The 12370-nt window shown below is 40.7% G+C and overlaps 1 protein-coding gene across 3 annotated transcripts in view; it reads right to left on the minus strand.

Moving 5' to 3' along the window:
* The window catches only part of ME3 (malic enzyme 3), a 220629-nt gene that overhangs the window by 116212 nt on the left and 92047 nt on the right, over positions 1-12370 (minus strand). The gene's annotated exons all lie outside the window — the stretch shown is intronic.

Genomic DNA, 12370 nt, shown 5'->3' on the forward strand with positions numbered 1-12370 from the left:
TTTTTTGTTGTTGTTGTTGTTGTTTTGTTTTTATATACATATGTTTCATTTTATTTTTTAGAACAGTGATATGATTTGTCTCTGTGTCCCCACCCAAATCTCATCTTGAATTGTAATCCAAATTCCTAGTCCCCATGTGTTGAGGGAGGGACCTGATGGGAGGTGATTGGATCATGGGGGCTGTTTTTCCCATGCTATTCTTGTGGTAGTGAGTGAGTTCTAATGAGATCTGGTTGTTTGATAAGTGTCTGGTGCTTCCCCCTTTTCTCTCTCTCCTGCCACCATGTAAGATGTGCCTGCTTCCCCTTCACTTTCTACCATGATTGTAAGTTTCATGAGGCCTCCTCAGCCATGTGGAACCTGGAGTCAATTAAGCCTCTTTTGTTTGTAAATTACCCAGTCTCAGGTAGTATCTTTATAGCAGTGTAAAAACGGACTAATACAAACAGTATTTACAGAAAAACTGAGAAGACAGTACAGAGTTCCCATATACCCCCTCAACCAGTGTCCCTGATTATTAACATTTGACATTAGTATTATACTTTCATTAGAGTCAATGAACCAGTAATGATCCATTATTATTAACTAAAGCCTTCAGTTTATTCAGATTTTTTAAAGTTTTTATCTAATACATATACAGATATATATAAATATGTGTGTGTATATATATATAAATATGTGTGTATATGTGTGTGTGTATGTGTATGTGTGTGTGTGTATATATGTATGTGTATGTGTGTGTGTATATATATGTGTGTGTGTATATATAGATATATATAAAATTCCAGGACCCCATCCAGGATCCTATATTAAGTTTAGTCATCATGTCTCCCTAGGCTCCTCTTGGCTTTGACAGTTTCCCAGATGTCCCTTGTTTTTGACAACCTTGACAGTTTGGAGAAGCCCTGGTCAGGTATTTTGCACATACTCCTCTACTGGAAACTTGTCTGATGTTTTTCTCATGGTTGGATTGTGGTCATGGGTTTTTGGAAGGAAGATCACAGAAGTAGAGTGCCATTTTCATCACATCAGACCATGGGTACATATAATAAATGTGATTATCACTGTTGATATAGACCTCGATCAGTGGGCAAAAGTCATGCTTGTCAGGTTTCTCCACTCTAAAGTTACTCCTAGCCTTGGCCATTGGGAGTGTTTTCGGTTGGCTCTTGCATTTCTTTGATATACTACCCATAATGTAACAGTAGTGGGTTGGTTGTTTTTTTTGTTTTTGTTTTTGTTTTGAAATTCCTTACTTTCTGGCACTACAAGATGCTCCAGGTTCATCTTGTACATTGCCAGCCGTGGTCCTAGACTAAACCATTTCTCCAAGGATCCCCAATTCCTTTTTTGGAGCATGGTTATTAGAAGGCAAGATTTGGGCACTATTTACTACTTGTGTCCTTTGTTTATTTCTAGTCCCTGTCAGTTAACAGAGCAAGGAAATATATATGTGTATATTAAAACTGGAGTATAACCACATATCTATAAAGTTTTCTATATTTAACCATCTGAACCTGTATTAAGCTGAACATAAGTTCATGCTAATGTCTCCAATATGAATTCATTACCACATGGATCATTTTAACCCTATCACCTTGCTAAACTGTGAATTCCCACTCCAACAATAAAAAGTTTGGCTTTGACCATCTCCCATTTATGTACTTAACCGCTTAATTTCAGTATACCCATATAGCAGTGTCAAAATTGTTAACCTGAACCACTGTGGGAAACAACTTTATAAATTAGAGTACAGTGGTTATGTGCAGTTCTCTTTGCCTTTATTCTAACAGACTCTACTCATTTCCAAAGTTACTTAAGTCAAAACTTTTTCCCTCTACTCTCTTCACTGAGATTGTTACATACATCTGTAATACAGTTAGATTCTCCTGTCATAGTCTGCATTCCTTTCTGGAATCCCCCAACCTATTAAATAATTTTTTAAAAATCTGGACACATTACGGTTCATTCTTTATGCTGTAAAGTTCTATGGGTTTTGACAAATGCATGTCATACATCCACCACTACAGTATCATACGAAATAGTTTCACTGCTCTAAAAATTCCATGGGCTTTACTTGTTCATCTCTCTTTCCTCCCCCAAACCTCTGGTGACCACTGACCTTCTTTACTGACTCTACAGTTTCATCTTTTCTAGAATGTCATACAATTGGAACCATAAAGTATGTAACTTTTTCAGACTGGCTTCTTTTACTTAAAAATATACACCTAGAGTTCATCCATGTATTTTCATCTCTTGATAACTCATTTATTATCATTGAATAACATTCCACTGTACATTTGTAACATAGTTTGTTTCTCCACTTATTGAAGAAAGCTTGGTTGCTTCCAGCTTTTGGTGATTATAAATAAAGTTGCTGTAAATATTCCTGTGCAGGTTTTTATGTGAACATACATTTTTAAATCAGTTGGATAAATATGTTGAAGTGCAACTGCTGGATCATATGGTAAAACTATGCTTAGCTTTGTAAGAAACTGCCAAACTTTTCTAAAGTGGCTGTACCATTTTGCATTCCTGCTAGAAGTGAATGAGAATTTCTGTTGCTCTACATCCTCTCCAGCAACTGGTATTGTCAGTTTTTTGGATTTTAATTGTTCTAATAGGTGTACAGTGATATGTCATTATTGCTTTAATTAGCAATCCTCTATTGACATATAATACTGAGTATCTTTTCTTTTTTTCCCTTAAATTTCAGTCTTTATTTTAGATACAGGGGTACATGTACAGGTTTGTTACACAGGAATATTGCATGATGCTGAGGTTTAGGGTAGAGATCCTATCACCCAGGTAGTGCGTATGGTACCTGATACGTAGGTTTTCAACCTCCAGTATCCTCCTTTCTCCCCCATCTAGTAGTCTGCACTGTCTATTCTTCCTATGTTTAAGTCCATGTGTGCTCAATATTTAGCTCCCACTTGTAAATGAGAACATGTGGTATTTGGTTTTCTATTCCTGCATTAATTCACTAAGGATTATGGCCTCCAACTGCATTCATGTTGCTGCAAAAAAACATGACTTCACTCTTTTTTAAGGCTGCATAGTATTCCATGGTATATATGTACCACATTTTCTTCATCCACTCTATCATTGATGGGCACCTGAGTTGATCCCATGTTTTTGCTATTGTGAATAGCACAGAGATGAACATACAAGTGCATGTGTCTTTTTGGTAGAATGATTTATTTTCCTTTGGGCATATACTCAGTAATGGGATTGCTGGGTCCAATGGTAGCTCTGTTTTAAGTTTGAGAAGTCTCCGGACTGCTTTCCATAGTGGCTGGACTAATTTACACTACATTTACATTTATAGTGTATAAGCATTCTCTTTTCTCATCAGCTTCTCCAGTATCTGTTGTTTATTGACTTTTTGATAATAGCCATGCTGACTGGTGTGAGATGGTATCTCATTGTGGTTTTAATTTGCATTTCTCTGATGATCAGTGATGTTGAGCATTTTTTCATGTTTGTTGGACACTTGTATGTCTTCTTGTATGTTTTTGCTGCAGTTGCTTTTGAGGACTTAGTCAAATGTTCTTCGCCAAGGTTGACGTTGAAAAGAGTATTTCTTACGTTGTCTTCTAGGATTTTTTTTATAGTTTGATATCTTATATTTAAATCTTTGATGCACTAAGTTAATTTTTATATATGGTAAAAGGAAGAGGTCCAGTTTTAATCTTCTGCATATGGCTAGCTAGTTAGACCAGTACCATTTATTGAATAGGGATCCCTTTCCCCATTACTTGTCTTTGTCAGCCTTGTTGATGATCAGATGGTTATACGTGTATGGCTTTATTTCTGAGTTTTCTATTCTGTTCCATTGGTCTCCAAGTCTGTTTTTGTACCAGTACCATGCTGTTTTGGTTACTGCAGCTTTATAGTATTGATTGAAGTCAGGCAGTATGATGCTTCCAACTTTGCTGTTTTAGCTTAGGATTGCTTGGCTAGTTGGGCTCTTTTTTGCTTCCACATGAATTTTAGAATAGCTTTTCTAGTTCTGTGAAGAATGACATTGGCAGCTTAATAGGAATAGCATTGAACTTGTACATTGCTTTGGGCAATGTGGCCATTTTTACAATACTGATTCTTCCAATCCATTAGCATGGAATGTTTTTCCATTTATTTGTGTTGTCTCTGATTTCTTTCAGCAGGGTTTTGTAGGTCTCCTGGTAGAGATCTTGCTTTTCCTTGGTTAGCTGTATTCCTAGGTATTTCATACATTTATTTTCTATCTGTATATCTTCTTTGGTAAAGTCAGTAGGGAAATGCAAATCAAAGCCACAATACGATACACTGTACCACTTTACACCCAATAGAATGGCTGAAATTAAAATACACACGTACACACACACACACACACACACACACACCAGGAAACAAGTGTTGGTGAACATGCAGAGAAATGAAAACTCTGGCTGGTACATTGCTGGTGAGAATGTAAAATATTGCAGCCTGTATGAAAAGTGTAGTGGTCCTCAAAAAGCTAAACGTAGAATTACCGTATGACCCAGCAATTCTGCTCCTAGGCATATACCCAAAGGAATTGAAAGCATGGACTTGAACAAATAATTATATGTCAATGTTCATTGCAGCATTATTTACCATAACCAAAAAGTGGAAATAACCCAGGTGTTCATCAACATATGAATGGATGAACAAAATGTATATACATGCAATGAAAATTTATTCAGCTATAAAAAGGAATGAAGTTCTGCTCTGTGCTACTTCATGGATGAACCTTGAAAACACTATGCTAAGTAAAATAAGCCAGACACAAAAGGGCAAATATTGTGTGATTCTACTTATATAAAATGTCTGGAACAGGAAAATTCATAAAGACAGAAAGTAGCTTTGAAGTTACCATGGACTTGAAGTAAGGGAAGTGATGGCTATTAATGATTGGTTACAGATTTTCTGTTTAGAGTGAGAAAAAGTTTTAAAAATGGATAATGGTGATGGTTTTACAACATTGTGAAAGTACTTAGTGCCACTTAATTGTACAATTAAAATTGTCAAAATGGCTAATTTTATGTTATATATATTTTACTACAGCTTATAAAACTACTAAGGTGATATATCCCAAACTGTTGAATTATACAACCTTAAATGGGTGAATTGCATGGTATATAAATTTATTTCAAAAAAATTTTTAAAATAGTTCTTTGCATGTTTTGAATATAAGCCTTTTACTGGACATGTATTATGTAAATATTTTTCCTAGTCTGTGGCTTGTCTTTTCATTCTCTTGGCAGTGTCTTTCACAGACCAGCATTTTCTAGTTTGAATGCTGGGGAGAGAGATGGGGAATAAGATGTCATGGAGTCTCTGACCTGGTCACAGTCAAGCCCTGGAGGGACAATGTTTGCTGGAAGAAGTTGCAGGAACTGTTCTTATAAAAGACACTGTGAGAAAGGGACATAAGCTGCCCCACCTTTATCCCAAGATGAGAAGGTACAAAACATGGTGAAAAACAGAGACTTTTTCTGTGTAGAACTCAGGGTGGCCCTGCTGGAGTGAGGGCTGCTCTGGCACTGGAGCTCCTGGACACACTCAGCTTTCTCATGGGAGGCGCTAGCAACACTGACAATAGTGATCCCCTGAGTGGCTCCATGGGCGGCAGACATCAAGAAGGAAGGGGCCAGAATCCCCATGGGGGGATTGCGCAGGCCTGCTAATGTGACCCCTGTTGAATTCAAGGCTGATCATAGCTGGGGCAACTCTGGTTAAGTCTTTTATCTATACTGAGTCCCAAATAATGCAAGTTTCCTCCTAAAAGTGAAGAAAACTGTGCAGGTGATAAACGAGACCTCAATTATGCTGTTGACAGGCAGCTTCCCCCAGATTTCCTTGGGGAGAGGAAATCCACAAAGGTAGGGAGCATCAGAGCTCCCTTCATTCCTCCGCCACCTCAAAATGATTTCATCCAAAATTATTACAAGCCCTTTGACAGGGAATTATAACCATAGGGAGATTCAAACCCATATATTGATTATCCTCACCTTAGAGGTGTTTTTATCATCAGCTCTAAAGAAGGGACTTTAATGAATATCTAATCTTATTCTAACTTTCCTTACAACCACATTGTGAGGAAGATTTTACAACCTTCCCTTTATAGTTGAGAAGCCTAAGCAAGAGAAGTTACATAATGTTCCTGAGGTTCCATGGCTATTACTTCATACTCTATTGCTTCTTAAACCAGGAGGCATTTTATAATCAATAAGTATATTTGGTGTGATAATTTTTTCCTGATGATTTTCTTTGACTAGAGGTATGTGATAAAACCATTCGTATTCTTGCCACTATAGTGCACATCCTCCCAGGACTTTGGTGAGACGGACCTCAGAAAATGTGATGGGGTGTCAGGGGAGTTGTGCGAAAGGAATGGATAAAAAAAGAGAGTGGCCGGGCGCAGTGGCTCACACCTGTAATCCCAGCACTTTGGGAGGCTGAGGCAGGTGGATCACCTGAGGTTGGGAGTTCAAGACCAGCCTGACCAACATTGAGAAACCCCATCTCTACTAAAAATACAAAATTAGTCAGGCATGATGGTGCAGGCCTGTAATCCCAGCTACTTGGAAGGCTGAGGCAGGAGAATTGCATGAATCTGGGAGGCGGAAGTTGCAGTGAGCTGAGATCATGCCATTGCACTCCAGCCTGGGCAACAAGAGTGAAACTCTCTCTCCAAAAAAAAAAAAAGAGAGAGAGAGAGAGAGAAAAAAAGAGTGAATGAAAGACTCCTTGGCTACTCCCAATTTCCTCTTTGTTTTGTAATTTTGGATCTTTAAAACTTTGAATACTGGACTTCTTTTGTATTTTTACAAAGTAATAAGGGCAACTTACGATAGAAGAGTGCCAGAGACTGGGCACTTTCACCAAATGCCTTTAGGCAGGTGACTGTTCACTGCCTCGGTAAAGACTATGATAACCTTCCCTTGGTCCAGAGCATCCTAGGGAGGCCCAGGTATCTAATTATGACATCATCTTTGTTAATGATCACCGTGGCTTTTAACAACAGTCCACTTCTCTCTACAAGGAGAAATGTTTTTCTTGGCTGACTGCCACCAACTTCTTTTTTATTTGAGGAAAAGGGATGACTGTTTAGCAACCAGTAATTTCAGGGATTACAAAATAATACTTCTTGAAGCTACTTTTCATCCTGAAGCTAATAATAAGGCAACCTCAGATTTACAAGTCTGCAAAGCAGAAATGCAGGCACTGTAGTTGCACCACGGCCTCCAACATAGGACAAGCACAAGACAGTTCACTAGGGCTTAAGGGGGAAGTGTGAAAACTTACACTTCCCTACAAAAGAAATAAACTTTGGTAATCGGCACTCAGGTGCTTGTTCTGTGTATGTGAAAAAGTCATAGGGTATATGAGGGGTCCGAAGGTAAGAGTAGGGACTGTACAACATGTACAAGTCAGAGGAGTTGAGAAGTTACAGTTTCTGTGTGTCTAGTAAATAGAGTTACAGATTATATTATCTAGTTTTAACAAAACTCTCAATATAGGATAGGTGTCTTTTGAAAAATGGCTGACTCTCACAGTGATATTTTAACCTCATATGCTTGTAGAATTCAGCGAGGACATGCTGGTAGGGACCTGCCTATTGTTACTAGTTTTAAATGTCTTATCTGTTACAGTGCCACTGCTCTGACCTCTCCAAGTCAGGTGTAGTTCCCACCTGCTCTGGATTCTCCCAGGGAACCTTTGGATCTCCTCAAGATCTAACAACCAATGGGTTAATGTCTGGAATAGTAGGAGGCCTTGAGACCCTTCCCTAGCACTAAAGACCTGTGACCATTTAGACTGGTCAGTGCTTATGCTGAATCATTTTAAATCTTTTAACTATCATTCCTGACTTTACCTATTTCATCAGCTTTCCTGAATGACCATTTCTGGTTCAGCTACTGAACTCTACCCATGGGCTTGGCCCTGCCCAAGTTACCAGGATGAAATTTACTGGCATCGGAGAGAGGAGATTTCAATAGCTGCCACCATCAAATGGCAGGGTGCAAAGGCAGCAAGCCCCTTAGATGGTGCTTCTGTCCCAGCCTCCTGCTGTTCAGATGCCCGGGCTTCCCAGTGCCCATTCTTTATGTCTGAGTTTGTCCAGGGTTCAGTCTCCCAGTACTGCTTTGTGATCTGCTTAGTGCCTCTAGACCCAGAGCCCTATGTGTACCTGACAATCTCTTCTTGTTCATTCAACAAACATCCATGAGCTCCTACTTTAGGCCAGGTCTGCCATGTTAGGCACCAGGGATTGTTGAAGAGAACAGGTCCTGGTCACTGTCCTCAAGCGTCTACTAGAGGAGACATGTGAGTTAACATACAATAGCAATCCTGGGCCTCTGCCTTGGGCAAGCTGCTTCTCTCACTTATTAAATGAAGTGCTGCCCATTTCATGTGTTGTGGGATTAAATGAAATAATGCAGGTAACATGCTTAGCACAGATATTGGCACATAGGAAGTGCTCAGTGAACACCAGCAGTTCTCCTTATTACTATTAGTATTGTGTTCACGGGACAGGGTGGCATAAGAGAACTCATGAGCAGATGCTGGAGAGGAGCCTTGAAGGATGGTCCAGAGCTAGTCTGGCAGAACGGGCTGCAAGCCAGCAGCTGAAGTGACATCACCACATCACAACATAACTGCTTGTCCATGGGCTCAGCCACCATGCTGGCCTTTGCGGCCCTATGTGTTCTCCCCACACGCATTCTGGCTGTTGTGCTTTGACTCACACCAGCACCCCTGTTCCCCATTCTCTGACCGCTTCCTCCTCCCCTGCTTCCAACCCACAGTCAACCACCTGTAACCTTCAGGAGGCCTCCCTGCCTCCACCATTCCACACAGCTCTCCCCCTTCTCTCAGAGTCAGTGTCATACAGTTTAGCCATGCAATGTGTCTCCTATTTGATTTCTTGAGTTGTAACCACTAGATAATAAACTCAGGGTGGTGGGGAGGCAGACGCTTTGAAGAAGCTAATGCAAGTTTATTGCAAATAATATTATCATCATCCATAATAACAATGATGACCTTTTATTGGACACCCACTAGCTTGGGTCAGGTACTGAGACAGATACTTTACACTCACCATGTCCTCTCATCCTCTGACTTTGGCAGGAAGGCATGATGATTATTATCCCCATCTTGTGGACTAGGATACTGAGGTTAGAGGGGTAAGTTACTTGCCCAAGGTCACATAGCAAGCTGGTGGGAAAACCAGGAGTAGAACCCAGGCCTAAATATTTCCAAAGTTCTGAGTCTTTCCTCTGAGCTAATCAACAGCTTCAAGACTTGAAAGATTGTAACAGTTGTTGACTGAGTTGGGTTTTTTTGATTAGGGATGTGATTATTTTTACCTACAGAGTCAGGTATCTTAGATTTCAGCTACTGTTGAGCATTCCTCTGTATTTGCCTCAGATCAGTCAGCCCATCTGCAAACAGGTATGTCTGCACCTCTGAGTTCATGCACTTGGCCCACGGCACACACACAGCATGTTCCCTTTTACCAGCATCATTACTGGAAGGAAGGATTAGCAGACACTGTATAACAGTAAAGGTTTTCTCTTCCATACATCATTACGTCATGCTCTGAACTGACTGTTTATGCTATAACTGGCTTCCTCCATCAATCAACCATGGCAGCATAGAGGGTAGAGCTGTGGGCAATTAGCTCTGAGACTGTACAGTTTAAGCTGATGAGCTATTAGGGGACCAGAAGGCATTTCCTCCTCTTTGGGCATATTCCTTCTTGACTTTATTTGTTTGGGATTTTTATGAGTTAGGGTGATGTGGATTCTGGTTGGAGACAGGAAGTGGGATTATTGAGGCTGCTGTTCTCTGCACTGAACCCCAGCTTTATGAGGGCCCCTGAGCACACTCCTGAGATGGATATATGGGGATCTCAGAAACACAGCATTGGGAAGTCTCCGCAGACATAGACCTGAGAATGGCCTTCCTTCCAGAAATATTTCTGTGATCAGGTGCAATGTTACAGATCCAGAAACACATCATAAATTCCTCAGAGGGGAGTGGAGGATATGCTGCTCATTACTGCCCAGAACCAACCCTAAACCAGCCTAATATCAAAGATTGGGCTCTGGTGCCATGGGCTGGACTGCCTGCAACCTTCCATGTGTGACATACACAGAAGCTCTTGTTCTGGTTAGGAGATAAGATTCAATTTTCCTTCTGTGGGATTCAGCCAGTACATGGAGTTGCTGTACTCACACAGCCAGCATGGGGGAGTGGGAAGGGAACTGGATGACAAACGTTCTGCATTCAGTTCCTCCCCTGGCTGTGTGATACTAGAGAAATCACTTCACTTCTCTGACTCTGCTGCCTTTACTGGGTCATTGTGTCAAAGGAGAATGTTAAAATTCTGTGAATTCAAAGATGGGGTTTTAAAAAGTTTTTAAAAGGCTGTGCGTATTGCAGTTTTAAATCTTTTTAGGTTAAGGGTTATAAGCAATTTGGAATTGCACTTCATAGTCCCTTCCTGACTCTTTTCCCTGCAAGACAGTAAGTTTTTTGAGGTCAGGCACTCTGTCTCAATGAACTGCATGTTCCTTGGCCTCACACAGTAACTGATATAGGATAAGTATTCAATAAATAGGTGGATGGATGGATTCATTCATTTCTTCGACAAAAATGTATTAAGTGTCTTCTGTGTGCTTGGTCCTATTTTAGATCCTGTGGAACCAGCAGTGGAAAGATATAGAAGGTTCCAGTTCTCTGTAGGCTCTAGGTGAGCCATTCCTATAACTAGTTTGTGGCAGCCTGCCCTCACTACACCACACTGTGGCTATTGAGCACTTGAAATGTGGCCAGTACAACTGAGAAATTGAATTTTGTATCTCCTTTAATTTTAATTAAGTTAAATATAAAGAGTCACACACTGTATTGGACAGTGCGGATCTTTCCCACACTGGGGATCACTCCCAGCCTGGCCTAATGGAAAGCATGGGAACTGCGGACTCAGAATCCTGACTTTGGGTCCAGCTCTGGCCACATGGTGGAGACACCCTGATCTACCTTGATGCAGAGTGATGGTTTGTTGTGTGGAGTAGGCTGGGGAGTTAGAGATGAATGTCATGCAAGGGAAGGGTGGGAGCTTGGCAGGGAAGAGCACTAAGGGCCTGTGACCACACCTAGGAGGCAGCAGGCAGGAGAGGCCTTCAGAGGAGCTTGGGATCCTCATTCTGGCCAGCCCAGCTCCTCCAGAGAAGGGAAGTTTAATGATGTGAGGCTAAGGGGAAACTTCAGAAGAGGCAGCACAACTTTCACAGTGAGTGATTTTAAAAGTTAAGGATGAGGAAACAACTTAACACAAAATGACTGAAAGTAAAATAGAAGCAAATAAAATCCAAGGGACAGGAATTCCTATAACAGGTGGAACAAAGAATGAATCTTTCTTCCCAGAAGCCCTCGTGGGTATATACTGGAAACAACTAGTACATCTCACAGATGGGTTTTGTTGGGCTTTGTTGCATCCAGTAAAGCTCTGAAATAGTCTACAGCCTGGTGTATGAAGGCTCTTATTTGCGGGCAGCCCTGGACAAAATAACTAAAGGGACTTTTTTTTTTTAAACCTCTGGGATACATGTGTAGAGTGTGTAGGTTTGTTACATAGGTACACATGTGCTATGGTTGTTTGCTGCACCTATCAACCCATCATCTAGGCTTCAAGCCCCGGATGCATTAGGTATTTCTCCTAATGCTCTCCCTCCCCTTGCCTCCCACCACCCAACAGGCCCTGGTGTATGTCGTTCCCCTCCCTGTGTCGATGTGTTCTCATTGTTCAACTCCCACTTATGAGGGAGAACATGCGGTGTTTGGTTTACTGTTCCTGTGTTAGTTTGCTGAGGATGATGGCTTCCAGCTTCATCCATGTCTCTGCAAAGGATGTGTTCTCATTTTTTTATGGCTGCACAGTATTCCATCATATATATCTACCACATTTTCTTTATACAGTCTATCACTGATGAGCATTTGGGTTGGCTCCATGCCTTTGGTATTGTAAATGGTGCTACAATAAACATATGTGTGCATGTGTCTTTATAGTAGAATGATTTATATTCCTTTGGGTATATACCAGTAATGGGATTGCTGGGTCAAATGGTATTTCTGGTTCTAGATCCTTGAGGAATTGCCACACTGTCTTCCACAATGGTTGAACTAATTTACAATCCCACCAACAGTGTAAAAGTGTTCCTGTTTCTCCACAGCCTCTCCATCATCTATTGTTTCCTGACATTTTAATAATTGCCATTCTGACTGGCATGAGATGATATCTCATTTGTGGTTTTGATTTGCATTTCTGTAATGATCAGTGATGTTTAGCTTTTTC

This window comes from Rhinopithecus bieti, unplaced genomic scaffold, assembly GCF_001698545.2.
Source record: "Rhinopithecus bieti isolate Rb0 unplaced genomic scaffold, ASM169854v2 scaffold_30846, whole genome shotgun sequence".
Lineage (NCBI taxonomy): Eukaryota > Metazoa > Chordata > Mammalia > Primates > Cercopithecidae > Rhinopithecus > Rhinopithecus bieti.